The sequence below is a fragment of the Mirounga leonina genome, unplaced genomic scaffold (assembly GCF_011800145.1).
Source record: "Mirounga leonina isolate KUSES-001 unplaced genomic scaffold, KU_Mleo_1.0 Mir_129, whole genome shotgun sequence".
Taxonomy (NCBI): Eukaryota; Metazoa; Chordata; class Mammalia; order Carnivora; family Phocidae; genus Mirounga; species Mirounga leonina.
The window spans coordinates 67,934,379-67,954,743 of NW_023270323.1; the positions used below are offsets into that span (position 1 = coordinate 67,934,379).

General features: G+C 43.5%; 1 protein-coding gene and 1 long non-coding RNA gene across 2 annotated transcripts in view; both read left to right on the forward strand.

The window, feature by feature from the left end:
• FAM184B (family with sequence similarity 184 member B) overlaps positions 1-20,365 on the forward strand; it is a 138,230-nt gene that overhangs the window by 16,936 nt on the left and 100,929 nt on the right. The gene's annotated exons all lie outside the window — the stretch shown is intronic.
• On the forward strand, positions 546-9,622 carry LOC118010676. The gene is made up of 3 exons (XR_004679289.1): positions 546-957; positions 2,099-2,186; positions 8,398-9,622. It is a non-coding gene; the product is annotated as an uncharacterized LOC118010676 (long non-coding RNA).

Here is a 20,365-nt window from a genome sequence, read left to right on the forward strand (position 1 = left end):
CACATCTTCTTTATCCATTCATCTGTCGATGGAAATATGGGCTCTCCCTTAGTTTGGCTATTGTGGACATTGCTGCTATAAATTCTGGGGTGCATGTGCCCCTTCAAATCACTATGTTTGTACCCTTTGGATAAATACCTAATAGTGCAATTGCTGGGTCGTAAGGTAGCTCTACATTTAACTTTTTGAGGAACCTCCATACTGTTTTTCAGAGTGGCTGCACCAGTTTACGTTCGGTTTCCCCTTTCTGTGCATCCTCGCCACCATCTGTTGTTTCCTGAGTTGTTAATTTTAGCCATTCTGACTGGTGTGAGGTGGTATCTCATTTTAAACCAGCTCAGGTGGAGTGCCAGGGTGGCTGTTGGTTAAGCGCCTGCCTTCAGCGCAGGTCATGATCTCAGGGTCCTGGGATTGAACCCTGCCTGCCTCAGGCTCTGTGCTCGGCGGGGAGCCTGCTTCTCCCTCTCCCTCTGCCGCTACCCCTGCTTGTGCTCTCTCACTTCTCTCTCTCAAATAAATAAATAAAAACTTTTAAAAAATAAATAAAAAGTAAACCAGCTCAGGTGATGCTGCAGACCTCAGGCTGAGCAAGCCTTTAAGATAACCAGGATTCTCTATTCTGTCTTCCTCATTTTTGACCTTGCAACCACTTCTAGCATAGTGCCTTTCTCTCAATACTACTCAGTAATATGAGTTGGATTACTTTGAACTGTTAAACCCTTGAGGACCAGGACCTCCTCTTACACCTTTTTTATATATCTTTAGAGGGTGTGTGTGCCAGCAAAGCTCCCCATGTGTCAGAGGTGCCAGCACGTCCCAGGAGGTGCCAAGGGATGCCAAGATGGCAGACGTTTTGCACTGTTGGGGACTGCCATCAAAAAGACATGACCACCATCTGACCTGTGAGCTGGACCCAGGCACTTGGAGACTCCTCACCCCCTCTCCTGTCTTCACAATGTGGGTTCCACTTGTCTTATGTTGTGCTCCACTTGTCTTATGTTGTGCTCAGTCTCTTAAATGGACATTGACCAGTTATAGGTTTTGAAGGAGTGACAGATATTAGTCCGCCTGGTTGACCCATGAGTCTTGGTCAGAGTCTTTTTTTTTTTTAAAGATTTTATTTATTTATTTGACAGAGAGAGAGAGGGGTCACAAGCAGGGGAGTGGGAGAGGGAGAAGCAAGCTTCCTGCTGAGCAGGGAGCCTGATGTGGGGCTCGATCCCAGGACCCTGAGACCATGACCTGAGCTGAAGGCAGCTGCTTAAACAACTGAGCCAGCCAGGCGCCCCTCTTGGTCAGAGTCCTGCACTCTGCTGACAATTTGGTTATGATGAGGATGACAGAAGCATTTGTTGTGAGTGACATCAGAATCAGGGGCCTCCAGATAGGATGTTGGGGGGTGGGTAGCGTGGGGGTGGTTAAGGGTGATACCTTAACATTTTGAAGACAAAGTTGGTCTAGATCGTAGTTTTGGTTAGGCCAAACCAGTGCCGAGACAGTGAGAAAAAACCTGTTTTCTGGGTTTTTGTTCATCATCTTGCCAGGGTAGTCTGCCCTTGAGAAGCGTGCCCCCAGAGCATCTGCTTTTCCTTGCACTTGCAAGCTCATTAATGGCATTTTCCCAGAGACCCAGAAATAGCAAATTCCATTAAAAGGCTTATCATTAAACACAATACAGCTCTTTATGTGGGAGAAGGATGGCCTCTGAATACCAGTCCATTAGGGCTGTGGGCTGGAAAAAATGGGTCAGCTTTCTTTTAAAGGAGAAATTAATACAGCAGGCAAGAGCCAACAGTACTGCCAACATTCATCTAGCAAAGCTTTTCCTCCTCATGCTGCCAAAGTATGCCTGTCCAGACTTGCTATTCCTGTCCTCAGCCTCCCGGAGCAGGGCCCATTTGTCCTAAAGAAGCCTATCAAATTATCTGGCGACAGCCTAAATAAATATGAGTGGGAAGATTAGAACTGGGTATAGGGTTCTGTGTGTGTGTATATGTGTGTATGAGCAAATGTAATCTAAACCAGGCCGTGGGAAAGCCGAAGCTGATCAGTAACTCATTTTCTGACCTTGCTCCCCTTTGGTGGGTCCTAATATCAGTTCCATGAAAAGTGGTTCACAGCCCTGTCCATGAGATGCTGTCTTCAGAGAAGAGCTGATCTAGAGAAGCTGATTTCCATTATAACAGGTGAGTGCTCAAAAGGGCTGTGCGGTGTGCAGTCTCCTCATTGTGACTTAGGCAAGCTGAGGCACAGGGTCTGGTGGGACCTTGGTAGCTGGAGTTGACGGGCAGGGGAAGAACTCGCACTGAACAGTGGGAGCTGGGAAGTGAACATCCCATTGAGACTCCACAGACAACACAAGAGTGAGTCAGGCACATGTCTGCAGTGGGAGAGCTCTTCAGCTGTGTGGGCCAGCACAATGAGGGGTTCTAGGAGGTGGGTGATTCAGAATTCAGGGGAGCTGGCTGTTTGTTAGAAGTAAGTGTTTGGAATTCTGTCCAAACTCATCAGGATCCCCTGCTAATAGGACATGGACAAGGAGACCCGATTCTTCTGAAGGAGGAATTTGGCAGTGCTAGGTTCTTAGCAAACAACATGGAGAATTTAAGGACTTTGTAAGACATTCAAGGGGGAGGTATCTTGTAGGAAATTTGATATGTAGTTGTGTCAGTTTAGATGTTTGCATTATTGTTCAGCAAATATTCACTCCTATCCCTCTCCCCCATCCCATGAGCAGAGATTACATCCTCATCCCATTGACGATGGGCTTCTCCTTGAGACTTGCTTGCTCTGTGGGATGTTAGAGGATGTGAACACGGGCAGAGGCCTTCATTGTGCTTGTACAATTTGGAGATTGCCATGAGGAAACCATGTGCTGAGTGACCACTGTCCTTATAGTCTGGCCCCAAATGAGGAGACCCGAATCCAGCTCTCATAGCCTGGAGCCAAACCCAGATGATTCAAAATCTGAAAGGTAGAGCAGATCCCTTCTAGCCAAGCCCAGTCTAGATCAGCTCAACCACGGTTAGCCTACATAAGAAAAAAAATGCTTCTTGTTGTAAGTCATTGAGTTTGGGGGTAGTTTGTTATGCAGCTGTGGGCAGCCCCTAAGACAGCAGGGCTGGAGCTCAGAAAAAAGAGCTAGACTAAGAATATTTCAGCTTACAGGAGATAGTTTGTTTATTTGGTCATTTACTCCTTCACTCAGTAAATATTTAGCATAAGCTGATTCTGTGCTGGGTACTTCCATTCATGGGATGGAGATTGTTCAAAGTCGTGGTGGAAATAGGTCCTTTGGCAGCTTTCCTAGGGAGAATTTGTAGAGTTAGAACAAAGAGCTGTCAAAACGAGAACCTTTGACATTGCTACCCTATGAAAGAGAGCCTGAGAGATCCTTGGGAGAGGTATCGGGAGACACGGATGAACTGGTGTTTCACCTCGGGGGAGAGGCCTTCAGGAGGGAGTGTTGGGGCGCCTGGGTGGCTCAGTTGGTTAAGCGACAGCCTTCGGCTCAGGTCATGATCCCAGAGTCCTGGGATTGAGTGTCACATTGGGCTCCTAGCTCAGCGGGGAGCCTGCTTCTCCCTCTGACCCTATCCCCTCTCATGCTGTTTCTCTCTCAAATAAATAAATAAAATCTGTAAAAAAAAAAAAAAAAGAGGGAGTGTTGACTGGGGGCAAGTGGTGCAAAGATGGAAGATGGTCGAGTCCTGAATAGAAGCTATCATAAATGGCCATCGGTGACCTGACTGTCATTGGAATGATGGGCCACGGTTGGGAGAATCTGGTGCATGGAGCCAGATGTTGGCATCTGCATTAGTCAGCTCAGGCTGCCATAACAAAAGGCTGCCATAACAAAATACCACAGACCGTGTGGCTTACACAGAATGGTTTTAAACAGAAAACAAAAATGTATTCTGTCACAGTTCTGGAGGCTGGAAGTTCAAGATCAAGTTGCCAGCAGTGTTGGTTTCTGGTGAGAGGGCTCTTCCTGGCTTGTAGACAGCCCCCTCCCCCTGTGTCTGCACATTGCTTTCCTCTGTGCACATGTAGAGAGAGAGAGATCTGGGGTGTCTCTTCCTTTTCTCATAGGATGCTAGTCGTATTGGATTAGGGCCCCTGCCCTTATGACCTCATTTAACTTTCATTACCTCCCTACAGGCCCTCTCACCAAATACAGTCACACCATGAGTTAGGAATTCAATGTATGGATCTGGGAGGGGACACAATTCAGTCCCTAAGAGCATCAGAAGACTTGGGCCTGGTTCCAGCTTTGCCACTGCCTGGATCACCCCTGTAAAATCCCCGAAGGACCCCCTGTCAGGATCTAATAGGCACAGCGCCTGCGGACCCTGCCTGCCTTGGGGTTGCTGCAGGGAGAACCTTGTGCCTCTTTGCTACTTCTTCTGGTTGCCTTTTCCACCTATTTTCCATGGGAAGAAGAGCTCCTCAGCCGCCCCTGTCCACCCCACCAATGTTCCTGCCACTCACCTAGCTCACTCTCCTAAAGGTGGGGAGACATCCCTCCCCTCTGGCGTTCAGCCACCCTAGACAGGGCCCTGAAGGCTATTTCATGCTTTCGGTTTCCTTACAGTCCCTTCTATGGGGGAGCAACCTACTTTTTTCTGAGCTTTTTAGGTCACAGAACACATGAGGGCTGCCATCTTGAGCTTGCTTTGTGCTGTAGTCAGCCAGGGCCCAGGATGGAGCCCAGGCATTACCTTAGGCTTAGAGCCAGGTGTCTCAACCTGGGCCCTACTCTGACATTCAAGGCCAAATAACTCTTTGTTTTGAGAGGCCGTTGTGTGCATTGTAAAATTTTTAGCAGCACCACTGGCCTCTACTTACTCGATACAAGTAGCCCTCCCCCAGACAACTAAAAATGTCTCCAGATGTTGCCCAGTATCCTCTGGGGGGTGGTAGGAGGGTGGTTCCAATCAGCCAATGACTTAGGGGGAGGTCTTTGTTCACTCAAGGCTCAAGCAAACTTTGGACATTGAAGAGCCTTCAGTTCACTATCTTAGGACTCAGTGGGAAGTCGCCCAGTCCCCTGGAGAAAAGACGTTTCTTCCAGGAAGTCCAGCTGGCTTCTATGCAAATTTGCAACGGTGAGGTGGTGGTTCTCGCTGGTAAACCAGAATTTCCAAGGAGGACCTAGGGATTAGGCTCCCCATTTTCCCAGAGGTCTTTTCAGACTCTAAGTACTCTGAACATTAAAAGGACAATTCACACATAACTAACAATACCTAGCAATGTGAAATGCATTGCCTGTGTCCAGGAGATATGTCTTCTTTGTTTATTTATTCTTCTAGAGCAAGGACAGGCTGGAATGGTTTTGTTGATTTGAATATCTGGTTGCCCTTGAATTTTCACCTCTCTAGAACTTCAGTACCTCATCTACAAAATGGGCATTTTTAATCCCCACTTCCTCCATCGAACTGTTGCTAGACTCGGGTGAGAATGTATATGTGAATTCTTTACAAACTAGGCATGTTATGAAATCCTGAGCTGTTTAGGGGAGTGCAATCTGATGGAGAGAAAGAGCCCTAGTCAGCCAGGCTGGGATTCCCATCACTTGGTGTCATGGACCATCCAGAGCCTTAGAAAGTTACCTAACAGATTCCTTAGATTCCTCACCTGACAAATATTGGAAGCAGTACCTACCTTGATGTGTACAGATGGCAACTAAATGACATAGCGAGTCGATTAAAAACACAACAGCAAGTGGCTGAAGATTTTCTCGAGTTAACTTTAAGAACCTAGATGCCTGATACCAACTTGGAGCTCCTTGCTGAGCTCTGATGCTATGCAATGTAGCACCTCTCCTGACTTTGCAGGCAAGTCTGCCTCCTCGCCTCCCCCACCCCACCCCCTGTAGGGGTGGTTCTTGGCAGAGCAAAAATGTCTGGGCGGTGTCCACCACTTCGCAATGCCTGCAGAAGCCGGACAGCGCATCATGGCCATGAGCTAATCCCTGGAGGAAATGGGTCCATTGGCAGCACCTGCTCCAGGGGCTTGGCTAGAGACTTGGCTTGAGACTCCGTAGACATGGGAGCTAGAGGGGACCAGGAGAAACAGAAGTCAGTGCCCCGAAAACCCCAAAGATGGCTGGTGCTGAGATTCGCACTGTACATTGAATGGGGGTTCAAGTCACATTTCCTTTGACTCTCAAGGATACGATAGGAGGCTCCAGCTGATGTCAGACTCATAACTGCCTCTGAGAAAAGATAAACCGAGTTTCGGATGTGTTATCTTTTCTACCTGGGGGAAGTTCTGAATTGGCCGAAAGAGGCAGATCCACCTTTTTCCACCTTTTCCCAATTATCTTCTGTTCCCATTGGTTTTAAGCTTACTCAGCTTTTTAACCCCTTAAATCAGGTGAACCATCCGAACAGAGAGACAGTGAAGTCAAATACCACGATTCACGTGCCAGTGTAGAGTTCCAGAGAAAGGGGAGGCATGTGGCGATCCCTGAGCAGTGTGCAGTTGTCACCCAGGCCTCCCTCCCGCCGAGTGCCATTTAACAGCCTCCAAGAATCTTATTTATCGCCCCTTTCACTTTACTGTGGGAGCACCCTCACTTATGCAATAAAAATGACAAGTCACCCTTCCACAGATGCCTCACTAGAGGTCAAAACCATCTCTTCCACTTACCTTGGAAAAAATTGCACCTATCACATTTCTGAAACAGATACAAAAGCCCAGGCCTGAAAAAAAACAAAACAGAACAAAAAAACCAGTCATCTAAATTATCTTCACAACAACAGACAGGTCCTTGGCTGTTGCTACAGGGAGGCAGGCAGTTAGCTACTTGGCTGGTTGGGTCCAGGACACATGAGCCCATAGTGAAAGCAATTATGGACTATTTGAAATTTCAGCCAAATATACTGCAAGCTACATAGGCTAATACATAGGCTAAGTTCTTTTTAAAGTGGCTTATTTTGGAGCGCCTGGGTGGCTCAGTTGGTTAAGTGTCCGACTCTTGATTTAGGCTCAGGTCATGATCTCAGTGCTGTGGGATTGAACACCACCACCACCACCACCACCACCGCCCCCCACCCTCCAGGGTCTGGCTCTGTGCTCAGCGGGAAGTCTGCTTGAGATTCTCTCTCTCCTTCTCCTTCTGTCCCTCCCGTTGCTCATGCACGCGCTCTCTCTCTCAAAATAAATAAATAAAATCTTTTTTTAAAAAGTGGCTTGTTTTTAGAAACAATGCACAATTAAATTAGTACTGACAAATGGAGGCAAGTTTTATTTACTTATTTTTTAAGATGTTATTTATTTGAGAGAGAGAGAGCACAAGTGGAAGGGGGAGGGGCAGAGGGAGAAGCAGAAGCAGACTCCCCACTGAGCAGGGAGCCTGATGTGGGGCTCAATCCCAGGACCCTAGGATCATGACCTGAGCCGAAGGCAGACGCTTAAGCCACTGAGCCACCCAGGAACCCCTAGAGATAAGTTTTAGTCCCACACATTCCTTCAGCTGGAAATGACCTAGGGATAATTTAGTTACTGGCGCAGTTCACATACTGGAGACTAGACTAGCTAAGAGGCTTCTCTGAGGTCACACCACTAATTAGTAGCAGAGCAGATTTGGTTGGGGTGGGGGGGGTCATTAGTTTTGTTTTTGGCATGTTGAGTCTGGAGGTCCCATGAAACATCCAAGTCAAGATGCCAGGGAGGCAGCTGGATATTTTACTGGTCCTTTAAGAGGGAAGTCAGTTACAGATTTGAGGATGGACATTGTTGAACACCTTGCTCACACGTATTTCCCACATAGTTCAACTCTTGTTTCTTCTTAGTAGGCAATGGCATTTAGAGACTGCAGTCTATACACTGAGGGCGCTCATTGCTACTAGGTCATTCACCGAATCTAGGTCTTTCTATGCAGATATATAAAATAAGTACTTTTCTAAACATAAATAACATCATGAGTTCATACTGATACTTTTAATTCAAACTGAGGTGTAAAGGGTTTTTAATTCAACCTTGATGATTTTATATCTGTGGGTCTCATGAACAGAGGTCTAAGTTACATCAAGCTACTTGAGAGTCATGGCTCCTTGCACAGTTACAGACCTGAGTCAGTTCATAGGCCCGGAGCCCCGTGAATGTAGGGGAGATCAGGTCCCCTTAAGAAAGAACTCATGGTACCGACACCCTAGGTACTGAGTCTTCCAACTTTCCCCAAGGGGAACTGTGAGGTAAGTGTGCCAGGGTAACTGTGTCCTGGAGAAAGTTGGATACCTAGGCCTTTGGGGATTATTGGATTGACTCAGAGAACTGAGGCACAGAGATGCTGAATAATTTTCCCCAAAGTATACAGCTAGGAAGTAGTAGAACCAGAGTTCAAACCCATTCCATACTATTAATCACTGCGCTCTACAAACTCTCCCGTAGCTACCATGGGACTAGAATCTGTCCTCATTGCTGACCTCTGAAACACACAGCGATCATACATGCTGCTGCACCACATCCTGCTTTGGCTCCCCATTGCCATTAGAATCAACAAGGTCATCCGTCATCTGCCTTTTTTTGCCTTTCTGACCTCATCTTGTGAGTACTTCCTGGCCTCACCCCTTGCACAGGACATGCCAGATGACCCAAAGATTTGCAAACACAGCATTTTCTTCCACCTCTCCTCATGTTTGCACGTGTGGCTCCCTCAGCTTGGAACGTCCTTTCTACCTCAAAACTCTGCAAGGTCATGTGCAAGTGGCTTTGTGAAACCTTTGTGAATCGCCCCCAGGGAGCAGGCCCCTCCCACCTTGGGAACTCCCACACACGGCCCTCTCCTCCAAGACAGCATCATGCACGATTCACCCCACTGTAGCTACTTAGCGGTACAAGTGTCCATGAGCAACTGGAGGGCAGTGTCCATGGCTTGTGATCATTGAAGAGATGAGCCTCTCGCGCAGAACTCGAAATCCAGTGAGTCTTCAGCAAATATTTGCTGAATTAATGAATAAACTCAAAGGGAAGCTGTGGCCTGATTGTAATGGGCCTTGAATACCCTGCTGAATAGTCTGCTTTCAAGCCAACCATCCAGATGGCTCTCCAGCCAATTAACTGTCAAAATAACTTCTATTTGTTTTCTTGAATGCACAGATATATAAAAAAATAAAAATGTCAAATTATTCCACAGTTCAGATAACTAATGTGAGCCATTTTTAAAAATATGCGGGAGAAGACAATTTATGCGATGCAGAGAGGTAGAAAATGAAAAATAAGTTCTGCTCGTGAATCTCAGGAGGTTCTTTGTGTTTCCTTCTGTGAAAACAAAATTTATACCTATACTACCATATTGTTTAGCTATGTATGTAAATATCTGTAAATCTATACATATCTATGTTTATGCATATCTAGTTTTTAAAATGTTACACAAAGGCTCATATTATGTAAACTGCTGTTACTGTTTAAAAATTATATTAATATTATTCCACTATGCTAGTTATACTAACACATTTTGGAGACTCTTCAATTCTGCACATATGGTTCCAGCTTAGCCTATTTAACAGCTGCAGAATGTCCATGATTCATTATCTGGTTCTCTCTGGGCATTCTGGTTGTTTCCTTTGTTGTTATTTAGATTATCCTTTTAAAGATTTTGAGTGAGGGGCGCCTGGGTGGCTCAGTCGTTAAGCGTCTGCCTTCAGCTGAGGTCATGGTCCCAGGGTCCTGGGATTGAGCCCCACATCGGGCTCCCTGCTCAGCGAGAAGCCTGCTTCTCCCTCTCCCACTCCCCCTGCTTGTGTTCCCTCTCTCGCTATGTCTCTGTCAAATAAATAAATAAAATCTTTTAAAAAAATAAAATAAAAATTTTGAGTGAGTTTGCACATTCATTGACTTGCATTTATTTTTCTTTAAGCTATGTGAATCCCTTGTCCATGCTCCTTATTGGGTTCTACATTCTTAAGATTTATACAAGCTTTTGTTAAATCGGGTAATTGGATTTTTAGCATATATGTTGAAAACATTTTTCTATTTATTATTGTCTTTGGACATTTTTATAATTTTCCCACATAGAAGTTTAAAGTTTACTGAATTTAAAATGTACTGGAATATGTCCGTATTCTTCTTAACGGCTTCTGGGTTTTATGTTCTGGTTGTGTATCAGTTAGGATGCTATTAAGGCAATTAACAGAAAAGCTACCCAAATATGGTTTAAAGAATTAGAAAATTTGTTTTCTTCTTTAACAGAAAATCCAAAAGTAGGGAAGACTTCGGGGCAGGTTGATCACACTGCTCAATAATATCATCAGGACCTGAGGTCCCTTCTCTCCCTGCTCTGACATCTCTAGTGTGGACACCATCCTGAGGGTGGCCTCCCTTCTTATCCTAACACAGCTGTCAGCAGCCAAGTGGAGAGACACTGCCTTGTTCTTATTCGGTAAAAGAGTGAAACCTCTTTATCTACCATTTGTTTCCTACTTTCTTGATTGGACCAATGGATTAGATCCCATGACCATTCTGGATCAATAACCATAACTAGAAGACCAGTCAAGACCCATTGCTCAGTGGAGCTGGGCGTGTGGTCCGCTTTCCCTGAGTCCCCCACACTGCACTGGGGAGGAGTGGCTGCGTGAATATAATCGGGGTCCTGTTAAGGAAGAAGGAAGGAATAGCTATTGGGTAGTTGGGGTAGATGGAATAAGTGCCCCCACTGACCAACATGTCAATGTCCTAATCCTCAGACCCGAGAATATATTCCTTTACATGGCAAAAGGGACTTTGCAGATATGATTAAGTTAAAGAGCTTGAGAGGGATTGTTTTCCTGGATTATCCAGGTGAGCCCAGTGTAATCACAGGGGTCCTTCTATGAGGGAGAAGAGTCAGAGGCAGAGTAGGAGCTGTGATGACAGAAGCAGAGATGGGGGTGATGCAGGAAGGGGCCATGAGCCAAGGAATGCAGGTGGCCTCTAGAAGCTGAAGAGGCAAATAAACAGTTATGCCTAGAGCCTTCAGAAGGAGTGCAGCCCTGCTGACCCCTTGCTTTTAGGTCTTCTGACTGCCCAAATTGTGAGCTAATAAATTTGTGTCATCGTAAGCCACGAGGTTTGTGATAATTTGTTACAGCAGCAAAAGGAAAATACAGTAGGTAAGTAACAGCTTAGAAAGGCCTTTACCCTTCTCCAACATTATAAATTAATATTACATGATATATAAAAATATAAATGAATCCACAGTTTCTTCTAATACTCATATGGTTTTATTTTTTTACATATGAGTTGTTACTCTATCTGGAATTAATTTTGATATAAAAGGTGAGGTGGGGATCCAACTTTATTCTTCTTCAATGCTTAACCAATTGCCCGGTACCATCTATTGAATAATTCAGCCATTCCCCATGGATTTGAAATGCCCTCTTTACCATGAATTTAGCAATCGGGACTCTCTCTTCTAATCATCTGTCTATTTTGTGTCTAGAACCATGCTATTTAATTTAATTTAATTTAATTTATTATAACTTTATAATAAGTTTTGATATCTGATAGGATAGTCCACTCTTCCTACATTTGATTTCTAAAATAGTCCCTGGAATACTCACCTATTTTTCCTATGTGAATAGAAAAAAATTCTGTTGATGTTCGCATAGGGACTGCATTGCACTTACACATTAGTTTAGAGAGAATCTACGTATTATGATATTAAGTGTTCCTATTCAAAACCACAGGAGGTCTTCTCATTTACTCTTTTGTCTCACAGCTTTAAAATTTTCTAGGTCTAAATTCTACATAGTTCTTAAATTTGTTCCTCTATGTGTATGTTGTGTGTGTGTGTATTTGCTGTTGTATATAGAACATTTTCTCCCTTAATGTGGGTTTGGAACTTCAAAGTTGCTGGGGTGACAATCAAAGCTGGCCTGTATGTGGAGGGCAGGTAGAGACTAAAGAAAGAGGCAGATGACCCTAGGTTGGTAGGTGGCAGGTGTAATATGCAAGGAAGCTTGCTTATTATATGAGGCTTGTCGTGGGTGGCTGCCAAACAAGGAGACCTTTGTACCCACCGCCAGAATATTAAAAAGTTTATGTAGAGGCCCTAACCGGGTTCAGTCACCTATTCAGTTCAGAGGGTCACAACAACACATTACTCTGTCAAGTCTGTGGCCTTGAAAATGGCCCCAAGTGTGGAAACAGTGGGCAGAACGTACACTCCTGGGACCGGGCAAGGTGTGAGGAGCCTCCGATCCCTCCGGTCCAGCTCATAGGCTGAGCAGTGGGAGCATCCTCTCGATGACCACCGCCAACATTTAATCCTTTTCAGCTGGTTATATTTATAATTGGCAAAGCTATTGAATCATATATTTTAAGCCTAGCCAATTTTTAAAGGCCTCTACAGAGTGACAGTCATCCCAGTATTTAATAACCTTTTGGTCGGAATTACTTGATTGTGGAAATTACTGACAACAGGAAGAGTTGATTTGAGTAAGTGGGAAAATTACCTTACAGCTACCTTGAAAATAATGGTACATTCCATTTTAATACATTTTAAACACTTTTTATTTGAGTAAAACTTACAGGGCAGGTTTTAAAACCCATTTTAATAAAACTTGGTCTTATAAGTTCCAGCTGATTTATTTATGCCTAAAACATTTTTGAGATCCTTTTTATGCTAGACACTTGGTCAGGAATAATCTGCTCTAGCACCCCTCAATTACTGCGACTAGTACTAAAGACCTCCACGCTCAGTCCTGCCCACTCGGAGCCAGTAAAAACAGAGCCATCGTGGTCTAACAAGAGCTTCTGTTACCTTCCATGGTGGGCTTGGAATCCATCGGCTTCCCTGAGCTCCTGGATCCTGAGAAGCAGCTTCCTTCCCACCACACCTCTGCCTTTCTGGCTTGCTTACCTGGTTCTTTAGGACTAGAATTAGCTGTCTAGATTCCCTGCCCCTGGGCTGAACCCTTTCTTCAACTGGCTATACCTCCCTGGAGGCACATCTCTGCTTGGAGATGGCCCTTGTGGCCATGGGCTGCCTATTGCTTCAACTTGGATGTTGCAACTGGCCCAGAGAGGACCTGATTTTGCCACCTCTCTTAGGCACTGTGTTTGGGGTCCTAGAAAGTCAGTCAGGATGCAAAGAGTGGAAGACCCAACAATATCAACAAGTAGTTGAAAAGTTTAGAGGCGTGTTGCATCGTGTAGCAGGAAGCCAGGAGGCAGAGTCCCTCTCTCTCCACGGCTGGGTGATTCAGTGTCTCAAGGAGCTCATCACAGGCCCAGTGCTTTCCATCTTCTTAGTGCTCTACACGTCAATGCTTTCTCCCCTCCGAGGTCCAAGGTGGCTGCAGCAATTTCCAGCAGCACACGGAGACATGACACCATCTGCCGAAGGAGAAGGGCATTTCCTCCTATGTGCTACTTTTTATTAGTAAGGAAATCTTTCCCAGAAGTCCTTCAGCAGATGCCTCCTTGGGTCTTCTTGGCCAGGATGGATTTCCACACCCAAACCAGAACCAATCACTGATAAGGGAAACAGGACTGCGAGACATGGCTGAGACAAGGTATAATTAGTCCTAATTCACCCCCTGAGTCCATGGGAGGGGAACAGCTGAATGAAACTGGAATTCTGTTGGCAAGGGAGAGGCCAAGAAAGGGTGTTAGGCAGGAACTATCAGGTCTGAGACACTAAAGAATAAAAGTCTAATATTGGAATGGAAACCTGAGCTAACCAAGCTATGTATTTTTCCATTAGTCACAGGCCATTTTCTTCCCAGGAAACACTGGGTTCTCAGTTAGGGGCTATTCCTCCCGCTCCCCAGGGGACATGTGGTAATGTCGAGAGCCATTTTTGGTTGTCACAGTGGGGTTGGGGGAAGGGGGGAATGACTGGCATCTAGTGGGGCAAGGCCAGGGATGCTGCCTAACATCCCACAGTGCCCGGGGCCATCCCCACAACAGAGACTTATCCAGCCCAAAATGCCAAGATCGAGAAACCCCATCTGTAGGAAAATACGAAGCATGATGAATTGAAGGGATAAAACTGCTTTAATGAACATTTGTAAAATGCTGTAGCTCATTTTTTACATATCTGTGCTACTGGTTTGTAACGTCTGATGGGCATTTCTGAGAATCAAGGGTCACAGGGTTCAAACAGGACCATGGGAAGCGAATCAACAATTTTGGCCAACAAACTTGTGAAGATTAAAGAAGAAACAGGGCGCCTGGGTGGCTCAGTCGGTTGGGCGACTGCCTTCGGCTCAGGTCATGATCCTGGAGTCCCGGGATCGAGTCCCGCATCGGGCTCCCTGCTCGGCGGGGAGTCTGCTTCTCCCTCTGACCCTCCTCCCTCTCATGCTCTCTCTCATTCGCTCTCTCAAATAAATAAATAAAATCTTTAAAAAAAAAAAAAAAGAAGAAGAAACACCTCACGATGGTGGGAGGTGTGGTGGAGCAGACCAGCAGCCGTGCGAAATGGTCCCACTGTTCTCAAAAGCAGCTTGATTATATGCACGATTACTCTTAAAATCCTGCCCTCTCATCCTCGGATTCCTCTTCTAAAAATTCTCCTAAGGGAAATATCCAAACTATGAAAAAGCCTTATTGCGAATCTTTATTCTAAGCACCATTATTTATAAACAAACGTTGGAAATAACTTAAACTTCCAACGATAGGTGTATATAGCAATGAAATAAGATTGAGGTTTTTATGATGGAATTTTATGCCCACAGTAAGCATGATGTTTATGAAGGAAAAATACACTTATGTTTATGAAGAAAAAAACAGTTATAATGGTAAATAAAAAAATGAGGAAATGAAATTGAATACATACCATGATCATAATTATGAAAATACCTTAAAATGTTAAGTACAAAAGGCAGGAAACACACCAGAATGTGAGTGTGACTATTTCTTTGTCCTAGTGGGGATGGAGGGGACTTTCATTCTTCTTTTGATTTTTTTTTTTTAAAGATTTTATTTATTTATTTGTCAGAGAGAGAGAGAGCACAAGCAGGGGGAGCAGCAGGCAGAGGGAGAAAGAGGCTTCCCACTGAGCAGGGAGCCCGATGTGGGACTTGATCCCAGGACTCCCAGATCATGACCTGAGCTGAAGGCAGATGCTTAACTGACTCAGCCACCCAGGGGTCCCTGATTTTTCTTTTAAGGTAATGCAGCCATGTTTATTTAAGCTTATTCTGTTCAAGGCAACAAATGCAGAATATATAGGTTATGCTAACAATTCAATTTTTAGATCTGTTTCCAGTATTTTAGATTTCTGATCTCTCTCTTCTGGCTTTCTTTTTCCTTATTCCAGAGGTTCCTGCATGAGGTTCCATAAACAGTAAGAGGCTTATAGATGCATTTCAGAGGGTCCTTAGTCCCCTAAAATTGTAGGATATATGTTCTCTTTTTTTAAGGGTATTTTGAGGTTCCTGGGTAGTTCAGTCGGTTAAGCATCTGACTCTTGATTTCAGCTTAGGTCATGATCTCAGGGTTGTGAGATCAAGCCCTGCATCAGGCTCCAAGCTCAGTGGGGAGTCTGCTTGAGATCTCTTTCTCTTTCTCTCTCCCTCTGCATCGCTCCCCTTTCCCCACTTGTGCTCTCTCTCTCTCAAATAAATGAATAAATAAATCTTAAAAAAATAAAAAGGATGTTATAATTGGGAGCAGTTTTTTGTTATTTTTTTATTTAAATTCAATTAATTAACATATAGTGTATTATTAGTTTCAAAGTTAGAGTTTAGTGATTCATCAATCTTATATAACATCCAGTGCTCATTATATCCTGTGCCCTCCTTAATGCCCACCACCCAGTTATCCCATCTCGCCACACCCCTCCTCTCCAGCAACCCTCTGTTTCCTGTAGTTAAGAGTCTCTTACGGTCTGTCTCCCTCTCTGATTTCATCTTGTTTCATTTTTCCCTCCCATCCCCTGTGCTCCTCTGTTTTGTTTCTTAAATTCCACATATGAGTGAAATAATATGATAATTGTCTTTCTCTAATTGACTTTTTTCGTTTAGCATAATACCCTCTAGTTCCATCCACATCATTGCAAATGGCAAGATTTCATTTTTTGATGGCTAAGTAATATTGCATTGTGTATATATACACCACATCTTCTTTATCCATTCATCTGTTGTTGGATATCTGGGCTCTTTCTTTTTTTTTTTTTTTTAAGATTTTATTTATTTATTTGAGACAGAGAGAATGAGAGACAGAGAGCATGAGAGGGAGGAGGGTCAGAGGGAGAAGCAGACTCCCCGCCGAGCAGGGAGCCCGATGCGGGACTCGATCCCGGGACTCCAGGATCATGACCTGAGCCAAAGGCAGTGGCTTAACCAACTGAGCCACCCAGGCGTCCATCTGGGCTCTTTCTATAGTTTGGCTATTGTGGACATTTCTGCTATAAATATTGGGGTACAGGTGCCCCTCCAGATCACTACATTTGGATCTTTGGGGTTAATACCTAGTAGTGCAATTGCTGGGTCATAGGGTAACTCTATTTTCAACTTTCTGAGGAACCTCCATACTGTTTTCCAGAGTGGATGCACCAGCTTGCATTCCCACCAACAGTGTAGGAGCGTTCCCCTTTCTTCACATCCCCGCCAACATCTGTCGTTTCCTGACTTGTTAATTTTATTATTTTATTTATTTTTAAAGATTTTATTTATTTATTTGACAGAGAGAGAGAGAGAGCATGAGTAGGGGGAGGAAGAGGGAGAAGCAGACTCCCAGCTGAGCAGGGAGCCCGATGTGGGACTCGATCCCAGAACCCTGAGATCATGACCTGAACCAAAGGGAGACACTTAACCCACTGAGCCACTCAGGCGCCCCTGACTTGTTAATTTTAGCCATTCTGACCGGTGTGAGGTGGTATCTCATTGTGGTTTTGATTTTTGTTTCCCTGATGCAGAGTGATGTTGAGCATTTTTTAATGTGTCTGTTGGGCATTTGGATGTCTTCTTTGCAGAAATGTCTGTTCATGTCTTCTGCCCATTTCTTGATTGGATTCTTTGTTCTTTGGGTGTCGAGTTTGATAAGTTCTTTATAGATTTTGGATACTAGCCCTTTGTCTGATAAAACATTTGCAAATATCTTCTCTCATTCTGTCATTTGTGTTTTCATTTTGTCGACTATTTCCTTTGCTGTGTGAAAGCTTTTTATCTTGATGGCGTCCCAAAAGTTCATTTTTGCCTTTGTTTCCCTTGCCTTTGGAGATGTGTCTGGCCAGACGTTGCTGCAGCCAAGGTCAAAGAGGTTGCTGCCTGTGTTCTCCTCCAGGATTTTGATGGATTCTTGTCTCGCATTTAGTTCTCTCATCCATTTTGAGTCTATTTTTGTGTGTGGTGTAAGGAAATGGTCTAGTTTCATTCTTCTGCATGTGGTTGTCCAGTTTTCCCAACACCATTTGTTGAAGAGACTGTCTTTTTTCCACTGAATCTTCTTTCCTGCTTTGTCGAAGAATAGTTGACCATAGAGTTGAAGGTCCATATCTGGGCTCTCTATTCTGTTCCATTGATCTATGGGTCTGTTTTTGTGCCAGTACCGTACTATCTTGATGATGACAGCTTTGTAATAGAGCTTGAAGTCTGGAATTGTAATGCCACCAGCTTTGCTTTTCTTTTTCAACATTTCTTTGGCTATTTGAGGTCTTTTCTGATTCCATACAATTTTAGGACTGTTTGTTCCAGCTCTGTGAAAAATGTTGATGGTATTTTGATAGGAATTGCATTGAATGTATAGATTGCTCTAGGTAGCATAGACATTTTAACAATATTTATTCTTCCAATCTATGAGCATGGAACATTTTTCCATTTCTTTGTGTCTTCCTCAATTTCTTTCATGAGTGATCTATAGTTTTCAGAGTATAGATCCTTTACCTCTTTGGTTAGGTTTATTTCTAGGTATCTTATGGTTTTGGGTGCAATTGTGAATGGGATCGATTCCTTAATTTCTCTTTCTTCTGTCTCATTGTTAGTGTATAGAAATGCAACTGATTTCTGTGCATTGATTTTATATCCTGCCACTTTGCTGAATTCTTGTATGAGTTCTAGCAATTTTGGGGTGGAGTCTTTTGGGTTTTCCACATAGAGTATCATGTCATCTCTGAAGAATGAGAGTTTGACTTCTTTGCCAATTTGGATGCCTTTTATTTCTTTTTGTTTTCTGATTGCTGAGGCTAGGACTTCTAGTACTATGTTGAACAACAGTGGTGAGAGTGGGCATCCCTGCCATGTTCCTGACCTTAGGGGGAAAGCTCTCTGTTTTTCCCCATTGAGAATATTTGCTGTGGGCTTTTCATATATTGCTTTTATGATATTGAGGTGTGTCCCCTCTATCCCTACACTGTGAAGAGTTTTAATCAAGAAAAGATGTTATATTTTGTCAAATGTTTTTTCTGCATCTATTGAGAGGATCATATAGTTCTTGTCCTTTCTTTTATTAATGTAGTGTATCACATTGATTGATTTGGGGGTGTTGAACCACGCTTGCATCCCAGGAATAAATTCCACCTGGTCGTGGTAAATAATCCTTTTAATGTACTGTTAGACCTTATTGGCTAGTATCTTGGTGGAAATTTTTACATCCATGTTCATCAGGGATATTGGTCTGTAATTCTCCTTTTCGGTGGGGTCTTTGTCTGGTTTTGGGATCAAGGTAATCCTGGCCTCAGAGAGTTTGAAAGTTTTTCTTCCACTTCTATTTTTTGAACAGCTTCAGAATAGGTATTAATTCTTCTTTAAATGTTTGGTAGAATTCCCCTGGGAAGCCATCCGGTCCTGGACTCTTGTTTGTTGGGAGATTTTGATTACTGCTTCAATTTCCTTGCTGATTATGGGTCTGTTCAGGTTTTCTATTTCTTCCTGTTTCTGTTTTGGTAGTTTATGTGTCTCTAGGAATGCATCTGTTTCTTCCAGATTGCCTAATTTATTGACATATAGTTGCTCATAGTATGTTCTTATAATTGTTTGTATTTCTTAGGTGTTGGTTGTGAGCTCCCCTCTTTCACTCATGATTTTATTTATTTGGGTCCTTTATCTTTTCTTTTTGATAGGTCTGGCCAGGGTCTTATCAATCTTATTAATTCTTTCAAAGGACCAACTCCTGGTTTTGTTGATCTGTTCTACTGTTCTTTTGGTTTCTATTTCATTGATTTCTGTTCTGATCTTTATTAGTTCTCTTCTCCTGCTGGGTTTAAGGCTTTATTTGCTGTTCTTTCTCCATCTCCTTTAGGTGTAAGGGTAGATTATGTATTTGAGACCTTTCTTGTTTCTTGAGAAAGCCTTGTATTGCTATATACTTCCCTCTTAGGACTACCATTACTGCATGCCAAAGGTTTTGAACAGTTGTGTTTTTATTTTCATTTGTTTCCATGATTTTTAAAAATTATTCTTTAATTTCCCGATTGACCCATTCATTCTTTAATAGGATGCTCTTTTTTTTTTTTTAAATGCATTCTCTCTTTTTTTTTTAAAGATTTTATTTATTTATTCATGAGAGACAGAGAGAGAGAGAGAGAGAGAGAGGCAGAGGGAGAAGCAGGCTCCCAAGGAGCAGGAAGCCCGATGCGGGACTCGATCCCAGGACCCTGAGATCATGACCTGAGCCGAAGGCAGACGCTTAACCATCTGAGCCACCCAGGCGCCCAATAGGATGCTCTTTAACCTCCATGTATTTGAGTTCTTTCCAAATTTCCTCTTGTGATTGAGTTCAAGTTTCAAAGCATTGGTCTGAAAATATGCAAGGAATAATCCCAGTCTTTTGGTACCAGTTGAGACCTGATCTGTGACCCAGTATGTGATCTATTCTGGAGAATGTTCCATGTACACTTGAGAAGAATGTGTATTCTGTTGCTTTAGGATGGGATGGGGAGCCGTTTTTTAAAATTGTAGTTCTTTTGATTTACTTTTACCTTGACCATGTACTACTACTTATAATGATGAGTTCCAAGGTATTATATATATATATTTTTTAATTTAAATTCAATTAACCAACATATAGTACATCATTAGTTTTTGATATAGTGTTCAATGAGTCATTAGTTGGTATAACACCCAGTGCTCATCAGATCATGTGCCCTCCTTAATGGCCATCACCAGTTACCCCAAACCCCTTCTGCAACCCTCAGTTTGTTTCCCAGAGTCAAGAGTCTCTAATGGTTTGTCTCCCTCTCTGATTTCTTCCCATTCAGTTTTCCCTCCCTTCCGCTATGGTCCTCTGCGCTATTCCTTATATTCTGCATATGAGTGAAACCATATGAAAATTGTCTTTCTCTGATTGACTTATTTCACTTAGCATAATCCCCTCCAGTTCCATCCATGTTGATGCAATTGGTAGGTATTCATCCTTTCTGATGGCTGAGTAATATTCCATTGTATATATGAACCACATCTTCTTTATCCATTCATCTACTGAAGGACATCTT